The following is a 23,220-nucleotide window of genomic DNA, read 5'->3' as shown; positions in this document are numbered from 1 at the left end:
CAGGCAGGTTTTTTTCTTTTGCCACATAATATCTACACTGGAAATTTTTTTTGTAAATGGAAGAGAAATATTCAGTAAATATTTAATAAAATATTTGTAAATTTAATACATTTACATAAAAACAACTGTATCACTACAAAATAGTGTTTGCAGTAATACTGTGTTCTGATTCTTACCCGGGTATTTATGCTGTGTGTTGTCCCAGTACCTACAATAGTTAAAGTTATTGGTTAACAGTTACCTGAATAGCTTTCCAGTATTAACTGCGCACATTAATAAGCACAATAAAACAAAAATAAAGACAAATTGTTGACTATTCGATTATGGTATTTAAAAAAATTATGCTTGAATGAAACATCAATGAATGTTAAAAAATAATATATGTATATATGCGATAATTTTCGTAAGAAATACTCAGTATTCTCGGAAAACCTATTTCATCGATTCAAAAATAACCACAGCCTTGTGTTTTAAAAAGTTACAATTCGTTCGTGTAGTATTACAAACTATTTCTTGTCACATCGTAGTTGCAACAAACTAAACTGTAAAAAAAAGAACTCTAGACTTTTAGGCTATGTAAAATTCCAAATTTTTTTCTATTCATAAACTAGTTCAGTGAAATAGTGTGCGTGTGATACCTAAGTTTTTAACTGTTGAAAAAAAAATTCCCATCTTTGTCTATACAAGTTTAAATCAGGGATGTTAAGAGAAATTATTAGAGACAGAATATACAACATGTCCTCAGTATTGCAACATTTTACTTAAAAAGGATTAATAAACAAACCGTTATTAATGACCATTTAAAGATACAATTAAGAGCATTATCTACAAAAATGTTTTAAATGAAGATATTATTCTTGACAGTTGTATAGAAAATATTATCAAAGCTTGTTAATTAATCTCCCTGATGACACAATATATTACTTTCTAAAGTTATCAAAACATTAAAATATATTTCAAAAATCTCTGAAGCTAAAACTTCAGGAATTATCACGACGAAAAACCACTCCCAGCTGTCGTTACAAATTGATCTCTAGCGACTGTGTTGCACTTAAGAGAAATTCGTGCCCAAAGACATACGTGTCGATGGACTGAATCATTGAACAGCAGACGAGGTTTCTGGTTGTTTGAGAGGAAGAGGACCGGTTAGGCGAAGAAGGGAATGGGAAGCTTAAGATTCATTGATCCCCGATCAGCCCCGAATAAATCCGGAGTTCATCGATTGCTACTGCTAATTTCGCGGTCAGAATTTCAACAAACAAAATTGAGAGAATTTTTTTTTAAAGAATTTATAAAAGTATTTTTTTAATGTATTAACTTAATCTAATCAACCTTTAATTAAAATTTTGAATACTGAGAAATTTAAAGGTACTGTCCCAGGGGGTGTAAACGGGTTTATGGGGGGCGGGGGATTTAAAAGAACTAATTTTCACGGAAAATACTAACTAACCTTTCATTTTAGTTACAATCGCCTAGACCTGTGAAAACCAATTCCTCCGGAAGAAAGGAAAAAAAACATGTGAGCGAGTCGTTCAGAAATCGTCAGAGATTTGCAGCATCTAACCTCGGTAACGAGCAATTTAATATGTTCTCTTGTCGCAAATGCACTTGTAATTCAAAACTAGGACCCAAAATTTAACGTAGAATTTTTTTTTTTTTTTTTAAATAATGTCGAGTGTGATAAAATATAGTACGCAAATCTTAAGTTTTCAACAAAATTTCGCAGCCTCTACTAAAATTCGCTGCCGGAAAAAGATACGTCGACAATCAAATCATTTAATTTGCAGAACGAAATTTCCAAAAATGTAATGAAACGGCTCCGATAAAAGAGAAGGAAAAAAAGGACTTAAAAAATACTTAACTCCGGCTTCTAACCTGATTTTCAACAAGGATATTTATTAAAATACTGCCCATCTTGTTGAAATTCATTAAACAGTTACTGCCACTAAGTTTCCCTTTGGCTTTGTGAACTTTGGTTGGCGCCATCCACCACAGATGGTAGTACCGTTGTTACACATGTTCGTTACATGCGGCTTCCGTTCCATTCACGAAATTACTCCTACCAAATGCCTTATACCATGAATTAAGAAGTTACCTATTCATTAAAAATAGGCCCGTAATGGAAATGTGATGAGAGTGGAGTTTTACGTTGCTCTCGCACCATTCAACGAAATTTTCATACAAATAAAAATTATGTTTGTGGATTTAATCTTATACGTTAGTGATTGGTATTGAATACTGGTACATTTAATTTAAAACATTTAATTATTGTGAATATCATGATAGAAATTGTGTTTATAAACGTGTATATACATATATATATATATATATATATATATATATATATATATATATAAATGGGGTTATGTTACAGTGTGTAGATATAATTTATTTGCACTTTAAATTATTACATAAATATTTAACAAATAAATTAAATTAATAAATTTATCTCGAATATCTTAATAAATTAAATAATTTATTTCAGACACGTGTTTATATTAATAGTGAATAGGTACTGATTATTTACTTAAAACAAATTTGGTTTAATTTATACTTTATCAATGGTAATTATAATATCACTCCAGTCCTTTTATTAATTTATTTCAATTAATTATTTGCATGCAAAGTTAAAGTTTTATTTTTATTTTACCAAGTAATAAGTACACGTGCATACGTACACGCACCCATTTTTTTCTTCTTGATAATTTTATTTACGTAAAAGACCTAAAGTAACCTACATTTTTACTTTCACGACGGCTAAAGGGGGAATGCTAGACGAGGAACGCGGATTGTGGGAAGGAAGCCTACTTTTCACAGACGAGAGAGCCAAACGAGCAATCGTGCATCTTCGGTTTTTTTTGGTTCATTGTAAATAAATATGGTGGTGTTGATAAAAGGAAAGACCATAAACAAGGCAACGGTATTTATTTGTAATCGCCGCCATATTTTTCGTTTGCCGTGTGTCCGTGAATGTTTAATTTGGACAACTCATGAAAACTAATGGTCAATTAGGTTAGGTTAGCTACATTATAAATACTTTAAAACATTGTGGATGGTTGATTTGGTTAGGATAGCTACATTAAATATACTGTGAAATCATGTAAACGGTTTCCTAGCGCTGGATAGCTACATATTAAAAAGTTATTTGCTAAGCAACCATAAAATGATTTTACAGTATATTTTTTAATGTAGCTATACTTACCTAATATAACCAACCATCCACAATGTTTTATAGTATTTATAATTACTTCTTGCTAATTTTAAGAATGACATCTTATAAGTTAAACCCGCGCATTTGGAGAATAAATGCCCGCGAATTTTTTTCCCCCCAAATAAATACACCTGTTGTGGTACGGGAAAAAAAAAGCGAGCATGAACTTCGGGGAACTTCGGGTGTGGCTCTCTCGTCTGTGAAATTAAGGCTCCCCGCGGATTGTCCGGTGCGACTGACTCGGGCCCGGTGAGTGGTTAGGCTCCTGCCGGCGGCTGCAGCGGTCTCTCCGCTTCTTCCAGCCGCTCCAGTCCGGCCGCGGCAGCCGCGCAAGGCGGTCACGACTCCCGCGCGTCGGCCATCTTGTCGTTCTTCCCCCCCCCCCCCCTCCGGCGCGCGCGATGTGGCGACCACGACCGCACGTCCGGACCTGTCCGTCGGAGACACGCGTCTGAGAAGGACAACACCTGACGTCTCTGCAGAGACCACGTGTCTTGCGATCCTGAGCGAGGACCCTGAACGAGGATATATTCCCCGATTGCGGTGAGTGTTAAGTAGAGACCGGAAAAAATTCGCGGATTCCTTTCGAGACAGGCTGGAATCCAAACTCGTTTAGCTTAATGCTGCGTCAGTGATTGATTGGACCGCAATTTACCTGAAGGACTCTTGAGCCGATGGCAAACACTCAACAAAAGAAGTATCGAATCTTAATAATAATCGCAGTAAACAGGTGTCCCGAGTCGGTAGCCAATGACCAGGTGATAGTTGCCCGAGTACATAGAGAATCGTGGAGTCTATCCTAGTGGTCATTGAAACCGCGAATTTTTTCCAGTCCCTAGTGTTAAGGCGCCCCCCCCCCCCCCCCCCCCCCCCGCCCACACGGGCACACACACGGTGCGCGGAGCTTCGGGAAAAAACAAACGCGATTTCAAAACTTACTCGAGATATCCGAGTAGGGAGGTCTGCTTACGAAAAGCATTTAAGAGTTCGCTGAGGGCCGAAAAGTACTTTTGATTTCGGATTAAGTTTTTAAACCGTATTTTTTTTTAGAAGAGTTAAAAATGGCTAAAAACGCATGTTTTCAGAGTAATTTTTAGGCGTAAAACAACCGGTACAGATTCTTTGAAAGCACTTGAAGGACTTGCATTACACCTTTTTCTTCATTTCTCCGCCATGTAACGTTAAGGTCACCGCTCAAATTTCACAGTTGTCCTGTGACGACGAGAAGATTACGCGTCAGTTCAGAACCTTGCGCTTAGAGGCTATACCGCGCTAGAAATACCAGCGAGCGTCGCGCGTATCATCCCGCCTCACTAACACACATACACCCCTGACGAGGCGGGCCCCTTAACTCTTCCCCCCTCTCTCTCTATCCCGAGCCGTCAATCACGTGACCTGCAGCTGACCATAATGCCCGTCCATCAAAAGATTCGTAACTTAACACTTTTGAAGGTCGGATGAAATTTCATATCCTCCAAATCTCTTCAACGGTTTTGCCAGAGCAATTTTTTTTTTTACATTAGAAAGGTTTTTAAAGTTTTTTTTTTTTTTTAATTCTTTAGATGCTAACATAATATTTATATAAATCAGTTTTGGACACATTGTAAAAAAGGTTGTGTTTTTCTAATATATATATATATATATATATATATATATATATATATATATATATATATATATATCTCGTCCGGTTAATTGTAACTAGGAAATTGTTGTTATAAATACCAGAGTACGTACGTACGTACGCCGAGTATTGGGCCGTGGTGGCAGCCATGTTTGTTTACGTTTTAAATAAGTGAAAAATTGTTTCAAGTTCAAGAATATCTAGTGTTCTATCATTACTATGTAGTTTATTTCTTTTATACATGTCAATCAATACCGTTTTATATTCAATTACATCGAATATTTTTCCATTCAATTAATTTGTCGAAACCATTAGTTTTATTAAAATGTCATTTGTTGTCATTTTTTAAGTTTCCGTGCACTGAGGGTTGTCAGACGGATGATGAATATCTTGCGCTTTCAGTTCTTTTTTTATATATATTTTTTTATTAGTTTTCCGCTTTATTTTGGAAAGGACATAGGCCGAGCTTGTTAACTACGCAAGGAAACTCAAGACGCAAAAAAAAAAAAAAGTTAAATAACAAATTATTTCAAATTATCCGTTTATAACTTTATATAAAGCAAGCCAGGATAAAAATTTAAAAAAAAAAAAAAAAAAACACCGCAACGCAAGCAACGGGAAACTTTCAACCTCTTACGTTTTGGCTTACGTTTCCGCCTTCCGTGTTTGAAAGAGATTAGTTTCGAAAACATTTTAAGACTTAGAAGGCCACGATGTTTTTATTATATGCATTTCGTTATCCCTTGTTAATCTTTCGCGTTTGAAAGAAAATAAACATTTATATAAATCAAATTATTGGAAATGTAACACTTTTTTCCATAAGAAACGTGAACCATCAAATGAAACCCAGTGAATCGCTCTGGGGATGGATCCGTATGGCCAGTGGCGCAAATCTTATAGGCATAGCAACTGGAGCAGTGGCGGATTTACCAGTAGGCTGAGTAGGCTTGAGCCTAGGGCGGCAGATTTTTGGGGCGGCAAATTTGGGGACCGATTTTTTTTTTTGCTACCTCATAGAAATCAAAAATATTTCTGCATGACGGTTTTCTGTTTTCTGATGTTTTACAAATAGAAGTCTGCAACAAATTTTGCCGATGACTTTCCCCTCTCCCTTGTCATTGTACGTTCCGTGAATCCGTGTAGCAAACTTCCATATTCCAGAGTAAAACAGCTAGTTCGCTAGTCAGTAAATGCGAATTTTAATGGACAAGGCCTCGGTTGGCACTACACGCCCAAGACAACTATGGTCCCGGGAAAAATGTGACTACCCAAGGTCAGAAGGGCCCCTCCGCCCTCCCTCCGCCGCTATCCCTTCCGCCAGACTGTCCCCTCCCTTCTCGTAGTCCGCCTCAAGGGTCGAACCGCGTCATGTCGCGGGTGGGGCGGCAATTAGAGCTGTTACCTCGGGAGTCGGGACCACAGTTGTCTTACGCGTGTATTGCATAACGAATTGATATTTCTACGTAGGTGTGTCGTGTGGACTGTTATTTTTCGAAGTGTTTCGTGAATTGTATCATTGTATGAATATTTTCACAGCACCGGTAAGTAAAAACTTTTTATAATCATAATACATTATAATAAAGCATCTGTAACGATAACGAATAAATTTATTGAAAAAGCCCTGCAATAATATTTTTCATTTTGAAGCTTGGAACATGGTCACGTTAAATTTAGAACATTTTCATATTAACTATAAATAGTATTCTAAAAGATTGCTCATGGTTATCTTGTCATTTTGTCTTTTTCAATGAAGCAAACATCAAAAAATAGAAATAATAATTCACAATAAACAATTCATCGGAAACCATGCAAAGAAATTTTAATTTTTTCGTGATAGCATTAAAAAAATACGTTTTTACGTTAACTATTTATTATGTGAATTCTGAATGAAGGATAGGGGTGAGCAGGGTAACGTGACCATCCTAAGATAAAACGATACATAAATTGTATATTGTAATTAAAATCAAAATATAAAATAACCCTTCAATAATATAGTTTTCGTACAATCAAAACACCATTAAAATGTAAATATTGGAGCGACTCATGTTTGTTTTTTGTTTGCCCGTCGCACTAATCAGGTAAATGATATGACATTTTTTTTTTTCATTTTTCTTTTATCTTAAGGAAACTAAATCACGGGATACCATTTCCGGCCACCTGCACTTGTTTGTGAAATATGAGCCGTCCTTGAGATACTGCCACCTTATCTGCCAAGCCTCTCCTGTTGGCAAATTTTTGTGTAAGGTCGTTCCCCACACGAAAACAACACACACATTGCAAAACACGTTAGAAATTTACAGTGTAGATTAAAAAAAATGTAAAATGTTCAATAGTTTGTTTTATTATTTAGTAATACATAAATAGAGCTAAGTATATTATACAGTTCGGGCAAAGTGAACATGCGGTGGTGGCTGGCCACTTTGCCCTCTGAGACGCCATTACAAAAAAACTAGCAAAAAAAAAGACATCTTCTACAGTTATTAATATGTGGTATTAAAGTTTAAAACATGCTAATTTGGATAGGCTATATTAAATAATTATGGCATTACTGTGTATTTAATAATGATCAACAGTAATTATTACTTACCTTACATGTTACATCAGAAATAGTAAAACCAGTAAAACCTTAATAAAACAAATAACTTTCACTGCAAACAGACCGGGTGCTCTCAGAACACTAATGGCGTATCTTACAAATGTTTCACATCCTCGCTACCAAACTTCATCACTCTCCAGCTGAGTAACAGCCAATGGCCACTTTGCTCGCTCTGGCTACGTTACCCTGCCCTCCCCTATCGCTGCTTGTGTACGAAAAATAAACTTGTTAATTTAATCCTTTCCATTTCAGTTCCTGAAGAAAAAATTGTGAAAATGAGTGATGGGAGAAAGCGACTTAGTGGAGCGGAGTACAAAAAGAAGGCCAAAATAAAAAAAGAAGAACAAGAGCAAATTATACGAAAAACCACAAAAATTGACAGTTTTTTTTAAAATGAAAATTGGGTCGAAAAAACGGGAACTTCAACAATGCAATCTGGAAAGGATGAAACGGACTTTAATTCTGCTGCCCAACTGTCATCTGTTGAACTATCGACTAAAGAAAAAACTGATGATTATGTTCTTGACGACGAGTGCTCCAAAATTGAAGATGCCTCTCAGACCGAATCGTTAAATGATGACCAAAAGCAAACAACTGTAGATCAAAACAAAGATCCAGCTTTATGGGAAATTAACGATACTTTAAGGGAAATTATTGCAAGATGCGGCTTTTATCAAAACAAGTCTTCTGACTTCTCTAAAAGTGGAAAACTATATGCTGATCAACGACGTTTCTTGCCAGTGAGTATCTTTCAAAGAAAAATGAAAAACAATGAAGTGAAGGACCGAAATTGGCTGGTTTACTCTGAAAGTAAGAGTTCCGTATATTGCGGACCATGTTTAGCATTCGGTCCATTGGAGAATAAAACTCAGTTCGAGAACGAAGGATTTAATGACTGGAAAAATGCAGAACACCGAGTAGCTCAGCATGAAAACTCTGCGCGTCATAAATCCAGTATCCTTAGTCTGAAAGCTAGAAGTGCGATTGATGGTCGAATCGACAATTTACTGCATTTGCAAATTGATGAAGAAATTACTTATTCGAGAAATGTTCTGAAAAGGGTTGTTGCTGTAGTGAAGCGGCTGTGTTCAAGAGGTCTCGCTTTTAGAGGAAAAAGTGAAAAGTTCGGTGATCCACACAACGGAAATTATTTTATGATTCTGGAACTGTTAGCTGAGTTTGATCCTTTCTTAGCCAGTCATATTGAACGATTTGGGAATCAAGGATCCGGAAGTACCAGTTACTTATCGAAGACCGTTTGTGATGAATTTATACTTTTGATGTGCCATAAAGTCTTGAAGCAAATTGGAGACGAGATAAGAAGGGAGAAATACTTTTCCTTAATCATCGATTCAACACCGGATATAGCACATGTGGACCAGCTCACCTTCGTGATTCGGTATGTTTTAGAAACAGGAGAACCCTGTGAAAGATTCCTCAAGTTTTTGCCCTCAGTGGGACATAAAGCTGAAGAAATGTTTGCTGCCATTACTTCGGAACTAAAAACCTTGGGTTTGAACATTGAAGACTGCCGTGGACAATCGTATGACAATGCCGCAAATATGTCTGGCATATACAATGGCTTACAGGCTAAAATTCAAAGTCAAGCACCGTTTGCTTTTTTCGTTCCTTGCTCTGCCCATTCTTTAAATTTAGTGGCAACTGCGACTGCTGAATCTTGCACAGAAGCTTGTCGATTCTTCATGTTGCTCCAAGAAATATACGTTTTTTTTTCAAGTTCAACACAACGCTGGAAGATATTGATGACTGAAGTCGGAGAAGGCAAAACAGTCAAGAGAGTAAACCTCACACGTTGGTCAGCTAGAGAGGATGCATGCAGAAGTTTGAGAGATTCGTGGCACGAAGTCATTAAAGCTTTGGAAACAATCAGGAATGACTGCACCGAAAAGCCTGTCACAAGAAATGAAGCAATGGGAATTCTTTCAAAATTAAAAAAACTGGAAACAGCGTTAATGGTTGTTGTGTGGAATGTTTTTTTGGAAAGAATAAACAAAGTAAATGTTCAAATCCAGGCTTCTACCGTAGATTTGATTACTGTAGCCGATCTTTATGAATCTCTTCGCAAGTTTTTCGTAGAGCAACGAGAAAACTTCAAGTATTTCGAAGAAATGGCAATGGAATTAAGTGCGTCGAAGCAGTACACAAAAGACTTGGGAAAAAGACAACTGAAAAGAAAAAAATTTGCTGATGAAACACCCGATGAAGAAATGAGTATGACAGCGAGTGATACTAGCGATACTTTCAGGGTTAATACATTTCTCGTCATCATTGATAGACTCGTATCCGAATTAGAAAAAAGGAAGAAGGCATACGACAATTTCAATGAAAAATTTTCATTTCTGACCAAAATGAGCGAGTTATCATTATCAACCCTTACGAAAAAGGCTCTGTCCTTAGAAAAAATGTATCCTAATGATTTAGAGACTGAGTTGGTTCAAGAATGCATACATTTTCAAAGCCACATATCTTCGCAAAGCATTCTGGTAAAACCAGATTTTACATCATTACAGAGTCTATCTTCGTTTCTGCGAAAACAAAGTTTGCAGAACGTTTATCCGAACTTGGACATAGCCCTTCGTATGGCCTTATGTACACCAGCGACAAATTGTTCGGGTGAGAGAAGTTTTTCTTGTCTAAAAAGGGTAAAAAATTATCTGAGATCGACCTTGAGCCAAGAAAAATTAAACGCTTTAGCACTTTTGTGCATAGAGTCGGAATTAATGAACAATATTACTTACGACGATATAATCGATGATTTTGCCAACAAAAAATCGCGCAAAAAGGGATTGTAACGAACTTAATCTAGGACATGAAAATTGTAGAGGCAAGGGCGGCAAAAACTTTGCAGCCTATACCTGGAAAATTTGTAAATCCGCCACTGAACTGGAGGCCTCTTGGGATCCGCAGTCCAAGGTTCAGTAGCACGTGCAAATGCCCGCCCCGAAACATCTGTCGCTTGGATTCACGGGTGCCGCAATTCAGGATACACAAGACACCCGGAAAACTCTCAGATGCATTTGCGTCAAGCTAAAACTCACAGTTGTTCGTATAACTCCACCCACATGTGCTTCCCTTCCCTATTGGCTGGTGTCTTTACTGCAGAAATTCCCCTTCTTTGGAGAGAGTGTACGTTATTCGGCCATTCTGCTGTACCTGACCCTCAGTCGTAAAAAGGGGTGTCGAGATAATTGTGGTTTTCTTAATATTGTTTGTCACAGTATATTTGGAACAGCCAAGTAACGGCAAAAATACATTAACATATTGAAGAAAAAAAAATATTAATTTTGAATTAGATGATTGATTTTATTTCACTAGTTTAACACGTCGTATTGGGAATGGTATCCCCATTATATTCATATTTATAAGTGTGCAGCTTGATTGTTCATTGGTGTCGTACACAGCTAGTTTACCTAGACTGATGGAAGTAGGTGCTTATTACTTAATCATTACAAGGTCAAAAAAATTTCTGAATTCGCTCAAAAGTTCACGTAGTTCATTGACAGAAATACCCAAATACGCTACAAATAGCTAAATGTTTGTATTAACGAAATATGCTCACAAACAGTAATTTATATCTGTGAATGTTATATTAGAATTGAACATATTTCACTCAAAACGTCGATTTAAAAAAAAAATTGTTAACATTGATAGCTGCTTGCCGTATGCTTGGTGCATGAAGCCTAAGATGTACATCAAGTTCTGTCCCTGCCCGAACACGCCCGAATATTCATCTTCGGCCAACCTCGGGATTTGTTTTATTTTTGCGCAGTAAAAATGAATTCAAATATTAAAAGTGGTCGGTTAGGTTAGCTACATTAAAACACTTTAAAACACTATGGACGGTTAGTTATGTTAGTATAGCTAAATTAAAATAAACAGAGAAATATAAATATATATAAATAAACCCGAGGTTGGTCGAAGGTGAATATTCGGGCGTGTTGGAGCAGGGACAGAGCTTGATGTACATCTTAGGCTTCCCGCTTGGTGCGTGTGTATAGACGACAAAGCATTATAACTAGGGATGAGCCAATCAAAACCTCAAATACCTTCAAATCCTTAGTATTCGAAAGATTCCATATTCGAGGGAAAAAAGGTATTCGAGGGTAACTACTAGAGGAAATAAAGTAAATTAAACAACGATGAACTGTGCATTTTGCTAGATCAATTCTTTTTCTTCATACCTATCGTTTTACCATTCCCCATGATAGTGTCCTTTTAACATGTAATCATATTAATAATATTATAGTATCTATTAATTCTGGAAACTTAGTTTGTGAAACAAAACAAAAAATTCAGAGGGTAGGATGTTACAACACCATAGTTATTATCTTTCACTTTTTGTACATTATTTTATTATTGACCCTCGAGTCCTTAGATTCATATTCGAGGGGCAGGGGTACACATCTGTTAGATTCGCTAGGAAGAGGAGGGGGAGGTATTAATTTGCGGGGGGAGGGAGGAGCACGTGGTCCGAGAGTTGACCACGTGGGTGTTATTCGACTTAAGTCATCTCTGGATAGGGTGCTTGCATGTCGTATACTGCCCATATTTTGGTCTATATGCATGCAATAAGAATAAAACTTAAAAATGTACAAATCGTTATTTATAGAACATAGTTTAGACATCAAACCCGTTTGATAGTCACAATTTTGAGTGAGAGGCTATCTTGTCAGGGGTGTATCTGTGTTGGTGAGGCGGGATGATAAGCGCGACGCTCGCTGGTGCTTCTAGCACGATAGCAGTCTTATCGTCGTGCACAGGACAACTGTGAGATTTGAGCGGTGACCGAAACATTAGATGCCCGAGAAATGAAGATAAAGGGTAATGCAAGTCCCTCAAGTGCTTTCAAGAATCTGTACCGGATGTTTTACGCCTAAAAATCACTCTGAAAAAAACGCGTTTCAAACATTTTAACTCTTCTAAACATAGAGTTTAAAAACTCAATCCAAACTCAAAAATTACTTACATTAATACTTCTGTTCTATTTACAAAAAAAAATTACCGTGTAAATTAGCACACGGCACAGTTCAAATCATTCCAAACATATTTTCCTTTCATTTACTTTTGTCAAATCACGGCGTCATGTCAGCTGAACGTGAAGGCTAGCGAGCTCTGTCGTCTCGACCATTACGACAATTAAACTTTATAAGAAATGCACGTTGAACTGAAATTACGCATAGCGTAGAGACCGGAAAAATTCGCGAATTCATTTCGCGATAGGCTAAAATACAAATAGTTATACCTCAGTGCTATTGGCTCACAGCTCACCTGGATGACTCTGGGCCAATGACCGTGCAGACCTGCAAAATTCGCGGATTAATTGACCTCTAGGATAGACTCCACAGTCCTTTAAATACTCGCGGAAATGACACCTGTTCATTGGCTACTGACGCGTGAGACGTCTCAACTAGGCTGTCCGTAATTCGGTTCTTTCTTGGTTTAGTGTTTTCCATTGGCTCACAGTTCCCCGGATAAAATGTGGGCCAATCGCAGAAGCGGTACGAAGGTATAGTTGTTTTGATGCTAGCCTATCGCGAAATGATCCGTGAATTTTGCATGTCACTACGGAATGAGAAACGCCCAACCAAAGCTTTATCGAATCACAGTCTGCTACGTTGGGACGTCACACAAGACAGCCAGCCAATGAGTGGGTCATTGAACCCGCGAATTTTTCCGGTCCCTACAGCATAGGTGGCGCTGCAAGCGAGTAATCGACAAAACAGTACTCGCGCATGCGCTTTATCTAAAACTGTTTTGAGTCACTCTTCAAATTGAGATTTTGAACCCAAACCCTACAGCGCTTACAGTTTATGATACTGTATTTTCCAATGGGGCAGCTGCTTGTCTTGGAGTGTGCATCCAGCTTCTGAGCGTCTGTGCTGTGGGCGTGCTGTTGCTATGTAGCCCAGCCTTAACCACTCCGGTGTTCGACACCGGTTTCTGGTTCCTGAGCGAGCCATGCAAATGAAGTTGTCGGGCGAGTCGGATGCCATTGACCGTCGTTCCGATTTGAAGTTCAGTTACAGGGACTCAAGAAAGAGTTCTTTTTTCTCCCTAGAATATTGTTTTAACATCCGCAGCTACCACGATGTAATTTTTTTTTGTAAACGGAAAATAAATATTCTTGTTGCATTTCATCAAGAGCTTCATCTGATAGTATTTATTTATTTTTTTTACTTTGAAGGAGACGTAATTTAAACACGCCATTTTTGTTAACAGATATTTTTATATCATAAAATATTGCTCTGTTCGAAGCACAACACATATTTTAATAAAAATCCCTTGTAATTAAGAGTGACAAACTGCTAAAAATTTATTTTACTGTGAAATAATAATTGGTGTTTAGCATTGAATTATTTTTATTTCAGGATTATTAAAACGGAAATAATAATAATAATAATAATAATAATAATAATAATAATAATAATAATAATAATAATGCCAAAAGACACTATTTGAGAGAGAAAAATAACAAAATTGAAATAAAAATAATACATATTAAAACTTACTGTAGTTAACGATGGATTGCTAAATAAAATTTTTGATGTTAACAAGACGGGTAGTATCAATTTGGCAACAACTGGTGCCATTTACCGTGTACTGCAAACTAAGCGGAAAGTTGGAGTCACAATGCCACGACGGACACGACACGACAAATCCGATTAGACGTCGTACATCGCTCCAGAACGACAAAATTATAGCGTAGTGTCACAATACTACGAGAACATGAACACATCGAACTCTAATATGTCTGTCGGTTCCAAATGCGTCCATTTACTACAGTTTAAAAGGTACTAAAAACAGTGTAGGTCCTGCAGAAAGATTTCTTTTCCTGTTGACAATTCAACACCATAAACACAAAGCACTTAGTCGTTCTCTGACTATAAGGTTTATTCTATACACAAGAAAGCAAGATATAGATAGTCGTATGTTAATAAGGGACAGCAAAATTAATTCTGCTGTTAGCTGTGAAAAAAAAAAAAAAACTAAAATTAAATCATGAATGAACATAAGAGTAATAACTTTAGTATGTGTACCCAAACGTAAAAAGTAATTTAATTTTTCAGCGTAAATAATTATCAAGCAGGTAAATTATTTTGTTTTAGTTAAGTTTTGTAGGGTTTTACGTTTTGCTTTTCGTCGTGCGGCACGACACGACGACATTATAAATATAATCTACTTCTCGCGGATCGTCGGGGGAACGTATTTTTTCGTGCCGACGTCATGGCGACCTTGTATTTGATTGGCTACTGGGCTTGTGTCGTGCCTGTCGTGGCATTGTGACTCCAGCTTGAGACACCCTATAATGAACGAGAGGCCATGGCCCATGACGCAATCTCCCTGCGCTGACTCGTGCGCCGCGCCTGAATCGCGGGCGCGATGGTTGCGCATGCGCTGAGAACGGCTCGCGGGGCCAACAGACGTTCAGCGACCCGAAGACGTCGCTCAAGGTCGGCCGGAGACCCCTCCTCTTCTTACCGCACGCGGCCGGGGTCGCCCCGTGTTTTTGGTCGACGCGCGTACCGGAACTATCGCGTGCGCGCCTGAATTGTCGCGCAAGCGTGCCGTAACTCTCGCATCCGCGCCGAAACTATCGAAAGCATGCCGAAACTATCGCGTGCGTGCCGAAAATATCGCGCCCGTGCCGGAACTATCGTACGCGAGCGAATGATTTCGGGATCGCGCGCCGTAACTCGTGGTACATCGCACGCTAAATGAAACTTTTTTGGAGAGTTAAAGTTGAGTGCCTTTGAGTGTCCGCATTCTGGTATAATGTCAGCGAAGAAGTCAGGGGAGTATTGAATTGGTCAAGGAAAGTCAGGTAAATTTACTTGAAATCTTGGAACGATCATAGAACTTCTCCAGTGATAACATTTAACTTTTGACATCACGTGATTTTGGCTAGTTCTCTGTGTTTTTGTGTATTCTTTTTTTTTTGTCTGTTCGTGAGGTCTTTATAATACAAACCGTGCGAACCAGAACTGGCGTCCATAAAAATGTTTTAAATCGCCCATTTGCGAGTAGTAAATCTATCTTGGTGGACAAACTACAGTAAATGCTTTTAAATGGTTTTAAGATCACTATATTCGTTCGACCTATTTAAAATATAAATTTCTCAAAAATAGAGGCAAATGGTCTTTCTGAAGTCTCTTTAGGGTCGGGACTGGAAAAAGAAACCGTGATTCAATTACCTCTAGGATGGACTTCACAATCCTATAAGAACTAGGGACGAATGCCACACACTACATTTTTGTTGATAGCTAGACTTGTTTACAGGGATGTTTGCAAGTCGATATCCCTCTTGTTCGGTAGGTATATTTAATTGGCCCAAGTTTCTTACGAAAAATCGTGACCAATCGCAGAAGTAGCAGGACAAAGATAAACATTTTTCGATTCTAGCTTGTCCCGAAACGAATCAAAACTATTGTATTTTTACAATAGGTTCCTTTGGAAACAAGTGGCCAAGAAATAGTTTGTAATACTACAAGAAATATATTGTAACTTTGTGAAACACTTGGCTATAGTTATTTTTGCATATTTAAAATACATTTTTCGAGATAATACTGAGTATTTCTTACGAAAATTGGCGCATAATTTAAAATTTTGATTGTTGATTCATTCAAGCATGTTTTTTTTTAAACCACGGAAAAGGTAATCGAATATCAACGATCTTACTTTATTTTGTTATATTGTGCCTATTAATGTGCGCAATCAATACTCAAAAGCTATTCAGGGAATGGTTTACAGATAACTTTAAATGTTGGAGGTGATGGAACAACACAAAGCATAAATGCCCGGATAAGAATCCGAACCCCATTATTACTTCGAACAATATTTCGTAACGATAGATTAGTTTTCACGTGAATGTACAAATTTACAAATATCTTTATGTTTTCATCAATATTTCTTGATTGCTTTAACAAAGAAATTGAATTATTGAAAATACTAAATAGTGATTGTTCAGTTGAAGCTATTAGGAATGTTTGTATTAGAAAAAAAGGTTTTTTTTTTTTTTTTTTACCTTTTTAATTGGCGACCAAGGAAGTTGTTCAGAGAGGTGGGCTCTTGGAATGTTCGCTCCACATAAATCCCGCCCCCCTTTTCCCTCTTTTTTTTTTTCCTTCTCGTCTTCTGCGGTGTCTTCTAGGACGGTCGTGGGAAGCGATCCCCGACCTTTTTAACTGTACCCCCACCTTGTCCGTAGGTCCCGCTATCCAGCTACCTCCCCCCCCCCCTTCTACCTAACAGCCACCACGAGGCGCTGGGTATGAGAGGGGTCACCTGTCGCCTTCTCCTAGTGCCCTGCTCTCCGTGTGACCTCCTAGACTCGAAACACTCATACATAACTTAGAAACACACAACTTCAACAGTCATAACTCGAAAAAAATCCATGTAACTTAGAACTGTCATAAGTTAACACGGTCATAACTTAGAAACACATAACTTAGAAACTCACAACTTAGAAACCTCGAAAAAAATCCACGTAACTTAAGAACTGTCATAAAGTTAACACGATCATAACTTAGAAACACATAACTTAGAAACACATAACTTAGAAACACGCAACGCAGAAACCACACAACTTAGAAACGTCGTAACGCAGAAAGTCATAACTTATAAACTCACAATTTAGAACTGTCATAACTTAGAAACACACAACGCCGAACCACATAACTAAGAACTATCATAAATTGGAAACATGCAACTAAGAACAGGCATAACTTGAAAGATTCTATCTTGTGTGTTTACAAGTTAGGATGTGTTTCTAAGTTGTGACAGGCGCCCCTACCGAGGAAACTGGGAAAGTACGCGGTGTTCGAAGACCCCCAGGGTAGAATCCACAGTCCCTCAGCTCCCGTTCATCGGCCGGTGACTTGTTGTGACTGTCTTACTGGGTAGTCTCTAGCTTCGACACCACTCATGGTGAGGGGGTTTCTCATTGGCCCCCGCAGTACTCCACACAAAACGGCGAGCCGATAAGCAGACGCAGCACACAAATGGTAACGGCATTTCGATTCTAGCCTATCGTGTAAAAACGAATTTCCCGGTCTCTACTCATACATAGGGCCATGCATATTTCGCGAAAAGATTACGAGACTATCTGAAAGTTAAAACACTGTAGCATCGTCTGTGTTTCGTGATTGGGTGAGTTTCTTTAAGATACATGCGTGCATGACTATTGTTAAAACACCAATCATAGTAATTCATTGCGGAACCAGATGCGTCCCTGAGTGGCTCAGCCAAATAAGGCAACTACTTCTCTCGCAGACGGCCGCCAATCACAAGGAAGAAACCGATGGAGCGCGTATACCTTGCTATGTAGTCTAGCAGGCGTTCAGATTTACTCGCGAAAAATGCTTGCCCCTACTCCTTAACTGTTAAGTGCTTCGCCTGCCGTCGACGTAGATGACTATTCGGACCAATGAGAAGCCCTCGACCAGGGAAGTGTCGAATCACAGACCACCCGGGAGGGGGGGGGGAGTAGCACAAGTAGCCAACGAACATGTAGCATTTTCTAGAGTACGAACATGACTGTGCAGTCTTTCCCTGGAGGTCATCCAGTCCCTGACAGTGGATGATGGACACTGGTACCTGGCAACAGCGCGAAGTTTGAGAGGGCACCAGTTAGAGCAATGTATTTTTCGCGAAAAAAATAATAATATCTGAACTCACATTAGACTGCAATACTTTATGACCGCGCCAGCGCTCTGTTCCTTATTGTGATTGGTACTGTCTGCATGATAACGATCAAGGACAGGAAAAATTCGCGATTTCAATTACTTCTAGGATAGACTCCACGATCCTCTTATGTTCTCGGGAAAATTACACCAGCTCATTGGCTATGGACTCGTGACACCTGTCAACTGGGATGCTTTTGATTCTATATTTCTTTCGTTGAAGATTTTTCACTGACTCAGAGTCCTCCGGACAAACTGTGGCCCAATCGCTGAAGTTGTAAAAAGGCTTAACTTACTTGGATTTCTAGCCTATCGCGAAAGGAATCCGTATAATTTTCTGGTCTACAGATAATGGAACGGCTTGCTTGCTAATATAAATGTTTGAAACATGCGTCGTGAAGGAGGTATTTTACATATTTTTTGTGGTTTTAAAGTTTTTTACCACTTTTCATAATCAGTGTTTTACCTTAATAAGTGATGTGACTAGAAACATTTAAAATATGCACTGCTTTAAATTGCAAAAAAAATATATATATATATTTTTACAAAAGTGCTAATGTCTTCACTTACTATCTATAAACATGCCGATGAATCATTTTTAATTAACAACAGCTGATTTCGATAGTTATATTGACAAATCGTACAAAATTGCTTAAAGTGACGTAGCTTAGGCCATGTTAATAATACCGGTGGACGTCAACAAACACAATTAATTATTGAGTGTCTCTTTAAGTCCTTTCATTTATCCTTTGCGTTACTTTCCTACAGTATGACGAATTTACTTGTCAAAAACCCATTATTTCGCTTCACAATTTTGGCCGAATCACATAACTTGACAAAACATTTTGCGGAAATTGTGTTGTAAGTATCTACAATGCATTACAAATTATATTTTATGTGACTCCATACGAGTCTCAGTATGTCCTATAAAAAATGAACTAGTTTTACTACATTTAAAAATAAAATAAGTTTTCTTTAATTGTCTTATTTAAAGAGTTAAATACGTACGTCCATCTTCAAATGCGGTCATCATTCGAAAGCTATTAAATGTAACGAACAACACTCCAGTTTCAAATGTGATTTCTTTTCTGATTTCTGTTTCCTGAAAATAGGAACTATAAAGTGTAGCTTATAACTAAAGCCACACAACATACATTGTTTAAGGCTTATTGCGGAACATTAATACTTCCATATTGACAAGCAGTTTTTACTCCGCCGTGTAATAAATGTTCACGTAAAGACCTAGATACTGTCGTGATGTCGGACAGCGATAAGTGTCCAGCCAGTCATGGCATTAAGCAAAACCTGATTCACAAGACTAGAGAATAAATAATATTTCTCTTGCTGAATCCACTTTATTGGACCCAGATTACCAAGCCTGCTAAGGCTTCACTCATATTTTTGGAGGACTAGAATGGACCATTTAAGTGATAATTAGCACTTAAGGGCACGTGACAGGTATCGAAAGACTTCATCTTAGAATAAGAATTTATTTAGGTTATAACAGTTTTTTATTTTTATTTTTCATTAACAGTTTCCCTTTGAGAAAGCAGAGAACCCGTTGATATTCTAACACTGTAAACGTGTGACAAATTTACAGTTTTTTTTTTTTATGAAAATAACCCCATCCTCTTTATGGCCGGTAGCCGTTATAGTAAATGTACAGATATCTCGCACCATTTTTTAAATATATATTACTGAAAAATATCTCTTTCCCAATTCAGAACTACATTTTCGGGCGGACATAGGTGTACGAATATCTTCAACTCGACAAGAATTATAATTCCTACTTTTTAAACACATAATAGTCCATTTATTTTCGAGAATAGTTCCAAACACGCGATAATTTTATGCTTCACCTACTATTACGGCGTTGAAATTTGTGTCTAACCGGGGGGGGGGGGAAGTTTTGATTTGAAATTTTTTTTGTAAAATTTTTACATTATTTTAGATCATAATGTTCGCAAAGCCGGCCCGTGAGTTATTTCGCCTTAACGGACCTTAAAACACCACTCATTCACCTACAAAAAAACTCCCTTGAAGAGAAATAGTATATGAAATAATGTCTGTAACATTCCTACGCTAATAACAGCATTCAACCCGTAATAATTCTAAAGTGTATAATAACAGGGAGCTATTTCCCAAACAGCTACTTTCAAAACACGCATAGCTAAAGCCCGAAAGAGGGCAGAGTACGTGCCTAACATGAATACTACAAAAACTAAATGTGTTTCAATTTTTAAATTCCATGCTGGATACTTCATGGTAACGGCCATTGAAACAAACCGTTTTTATTTCAATGTGAACGTTAAGTGAAGTAAAGCTTTCCTACCGACAATGAATTACTAAAATGCGTAACCAAGGCATAACCATGGCCATGTAACCGTGGCATTTTTTTTTGTTATTATATTATGTGTTGAGATTGACAAAGTAAATTATATGTTTAAGAGATACATGTAGTTATTTGAAAATCGGCACTTAGCCGTACTGTACGTGGGTAAATAAATAAGTTAGTGAATAAACATATATGTTATTGATCATTCAACAGTAAAAACCTAAAAACTATTCATGGCATACGAAATTACGTTACATGTTTTCATATTCGTTACTTCTAGACCGATAATATAGGGGAAAAACATTTTTTGAGAACTAAACTGTTAAATGATAATGTATAGGAAAATTTATAAATCAAAGATGGAGGTTCCTCTTAACTAACGTTGTTTCATAGTTTAATGTTTCAAAGCAGGCAACGTTAATGCACGTAACATAACATTCAAATATATCGTGACTATTATTTCAACCTAATTTTTTTCAACCCTTTGCAGCAATGATTCGTCTAATCAAAAATTATTTCCTACAAAAGTTTTAGGTAAGCATTATAAGATTAATACAAAATTTGTACGAAATCGATGTTGTTCCTAGGAAGGGGGGTTATGATTTTTTTTTGTTCCAAACCCTTATTTATTCTACCCCTTGCAGTAATGGTTGGTCGTATACAAAAATTATTTAAGACGAAATTTTTAGATAATAATTTAAGGTTTTACAATAAAACAGAATATATAGTAACAAATGATTTTTTTTAAATTCTACCTATTTATTTTTTCAACCCCCTGCAACAATGGTTAGGTTTATAAAAAATTGTTTCAGACAAAAAAAAATTAGATAAAAATTGTAAGATTTATAAACAATTGGAACGGATCTGATAGTGTACCCGCTCAAAATGGCCACGTCCACATTAGTACGACCAACTGTCAACAGGTAGATGCAAAGCAGTAGAAGTACTTGGAGATCATCCGTCCATTGGAAATAAGTAGAGACCGGAAAAATTCGCGGGTTCAACGACCTTTAGGATAGACTCCAATATCCTCTACACACTCGGGCAAATGCCAACTGTTCATTGGCTGCTGACTTGTGAGTCGTCTCGACTGGGTGGCCTGTGATTCGGCACTTCTATGAGTGAGGGTCTCTAACTGGCTCCCAGTCCTCCAGATTAACAGTGGACCAATGGCAGAAGCAGCACTAAGGTATAATTATTTGAATTTTAGCATAGCACGTAATGAACCCGCGAATTTTTCAGGTCTCTAGTAATGAGTCCTCTGCATCGTGGCCGCAGTTGCTGATGCCGTAGGGGCAGGCATTTTTCGCGAATAAATCTGAACGCCTACTAGACTGCAAGAAGGTATACCGTAAAACGGGGCTACTTTGACATGTTTTGGAAGTTTTTTGGTGGTTACATTTTTTTAACATCCAAAATTAATTATATATTTGATCCAACAGAACAATGTGTTCATTGGCTATCCAATTCATATCAATATTACTCCCCACTAGTCCCCCAAAATTTTATTTATATTTTTAAAAAAGTGTCAAAGTTACCCCGAGTGTGGGGTTACTTTGACAAGGCATTTAAATGCCACTGATGTCAAAGATCTAAAGCGTAAAGGTTTCTTTGACATTATTTAGATAAACAAATATTAATATTTTATACATTATACACAAAAATAAAAAGTAAAAACGAGTTTTTTAAAACAATTTATCATTTTTATTAAAGACTTATTTAACACAATAATACCAAACACTTAGGTTACAATTATAGGCACATAATCAGTCTTGCAATTATCTTTGAAATCATAATTAACATAAGCATTATTACAATCAACTTTAGTAATAAACGTAACAAATTTGTCAATATAAAAAGCTAAAATTAATTATTAATCCGTATCTTCGCACTCCATACATTCATAGGCAGGATTGGTTGAGCCTTTGTTACACATGCCACAAATCCATTTGTTGCAAGTGATGCAGCAAATCCAGTCAGCAGCATGGTGGTAGAATCTGAAGTCACACTTACAAATGTAACAGAGGTTGTCCTTGTTCTTGCCTTTCTTATTGCGCTTCTTTTTGCCCGTTATTTCCATCTTACGAGACAAATCACTTAGAGGAACACCTTCATCTGAAGAAGTCTGGTCAGTCTCAGGCAGAACCCGAGATGTTGAGGGAATTGATGTGAAGGTCGGGTCATCCTCGATAGCTGAGACAGTTTCAACTGAGACATCATTTTCCATTTCTGGAGCATCATCGAATGCTGGGACATCTTGGGTTGTTATAGAGATCTGTGTACCTGGTTTATGAACGACTTTCTTTCCTCTTCTGTGTCGAATTCTTTCAGAGTTGTAGCCCCTTGTCTCTTTTAAAAACTCCAGCAGACTGCTGTCGAGGACACGTCCAGACTCTTCTGAGCGATCTGCTGGAAGCTTTTTCAAAACGGCTTCCGGATCAAAAGGGCAAAGACCTGTAGTTCTGAAGGAGCTCTGTAGATTTTTTTTTATATTAGGAGCCAATGCATCCATCAATCTCTTTAGCAGCATGGGAAACTGTGGCTTTGGGATGGCGCCCCGTGTTCTTGATTCTTTTCTCCAGCTATCCAGAACCTTCCGCCATTGTTTCTTTAATGGTCCATAGATACCCACATCCAGTGGTTGCATCATGTGCGTCGAGTTAGGGATCAGAGTTGTAAAATAAATGTTGTTTTCTAGTGCAGTTTTGATGACTTCAGGTGAAAAATGAGACGCCAAATTGTCACCAATGACAA

The 23,220-nt window shown here is 37.5% G+C and overlaps 1 protein-coding gene across 1 annotated transcript in view; it reads left to right on the top strand.

Annotated features, from left to right (window-relative positions):
- Positions 1-3,592: 3,592 nt before the first annotated feature.
- LOC134538266 (titin) overlaps positions 3,593-23,220 on the top strand; it is a 381,555-nt gene continuing 361,927 nt past the window's right edge. Inside the window, exon 1 of the mRNA XM_063379427.1 lies at positions 3,593-3,754. The gene's annotated coding sequence lies outside the window, so the exon portion shown is untranslated. The remainder of the gene's footprint in view (positions 3,755-23,220) is intronic.

This window comes from Bacillus rossius, chromosome 13, assembly GCF_032445375.1.
Source record: "Bacillus rossius redtenbacheri isolate Brsri chromosome 13, Brsri_v3, whole genome shotgun sequence".
NCBI lineage: Eukaryota > Metazoa > Arthropoda > Insecta > Phasmatodea > Bacillidae > Bacillus > Bacillus rossius.
The sequence above is the reverse complement of the archived record's forward strand: the minus strand, read 5'-3'. Positions and strand labels throughout refer to the sequence as shown.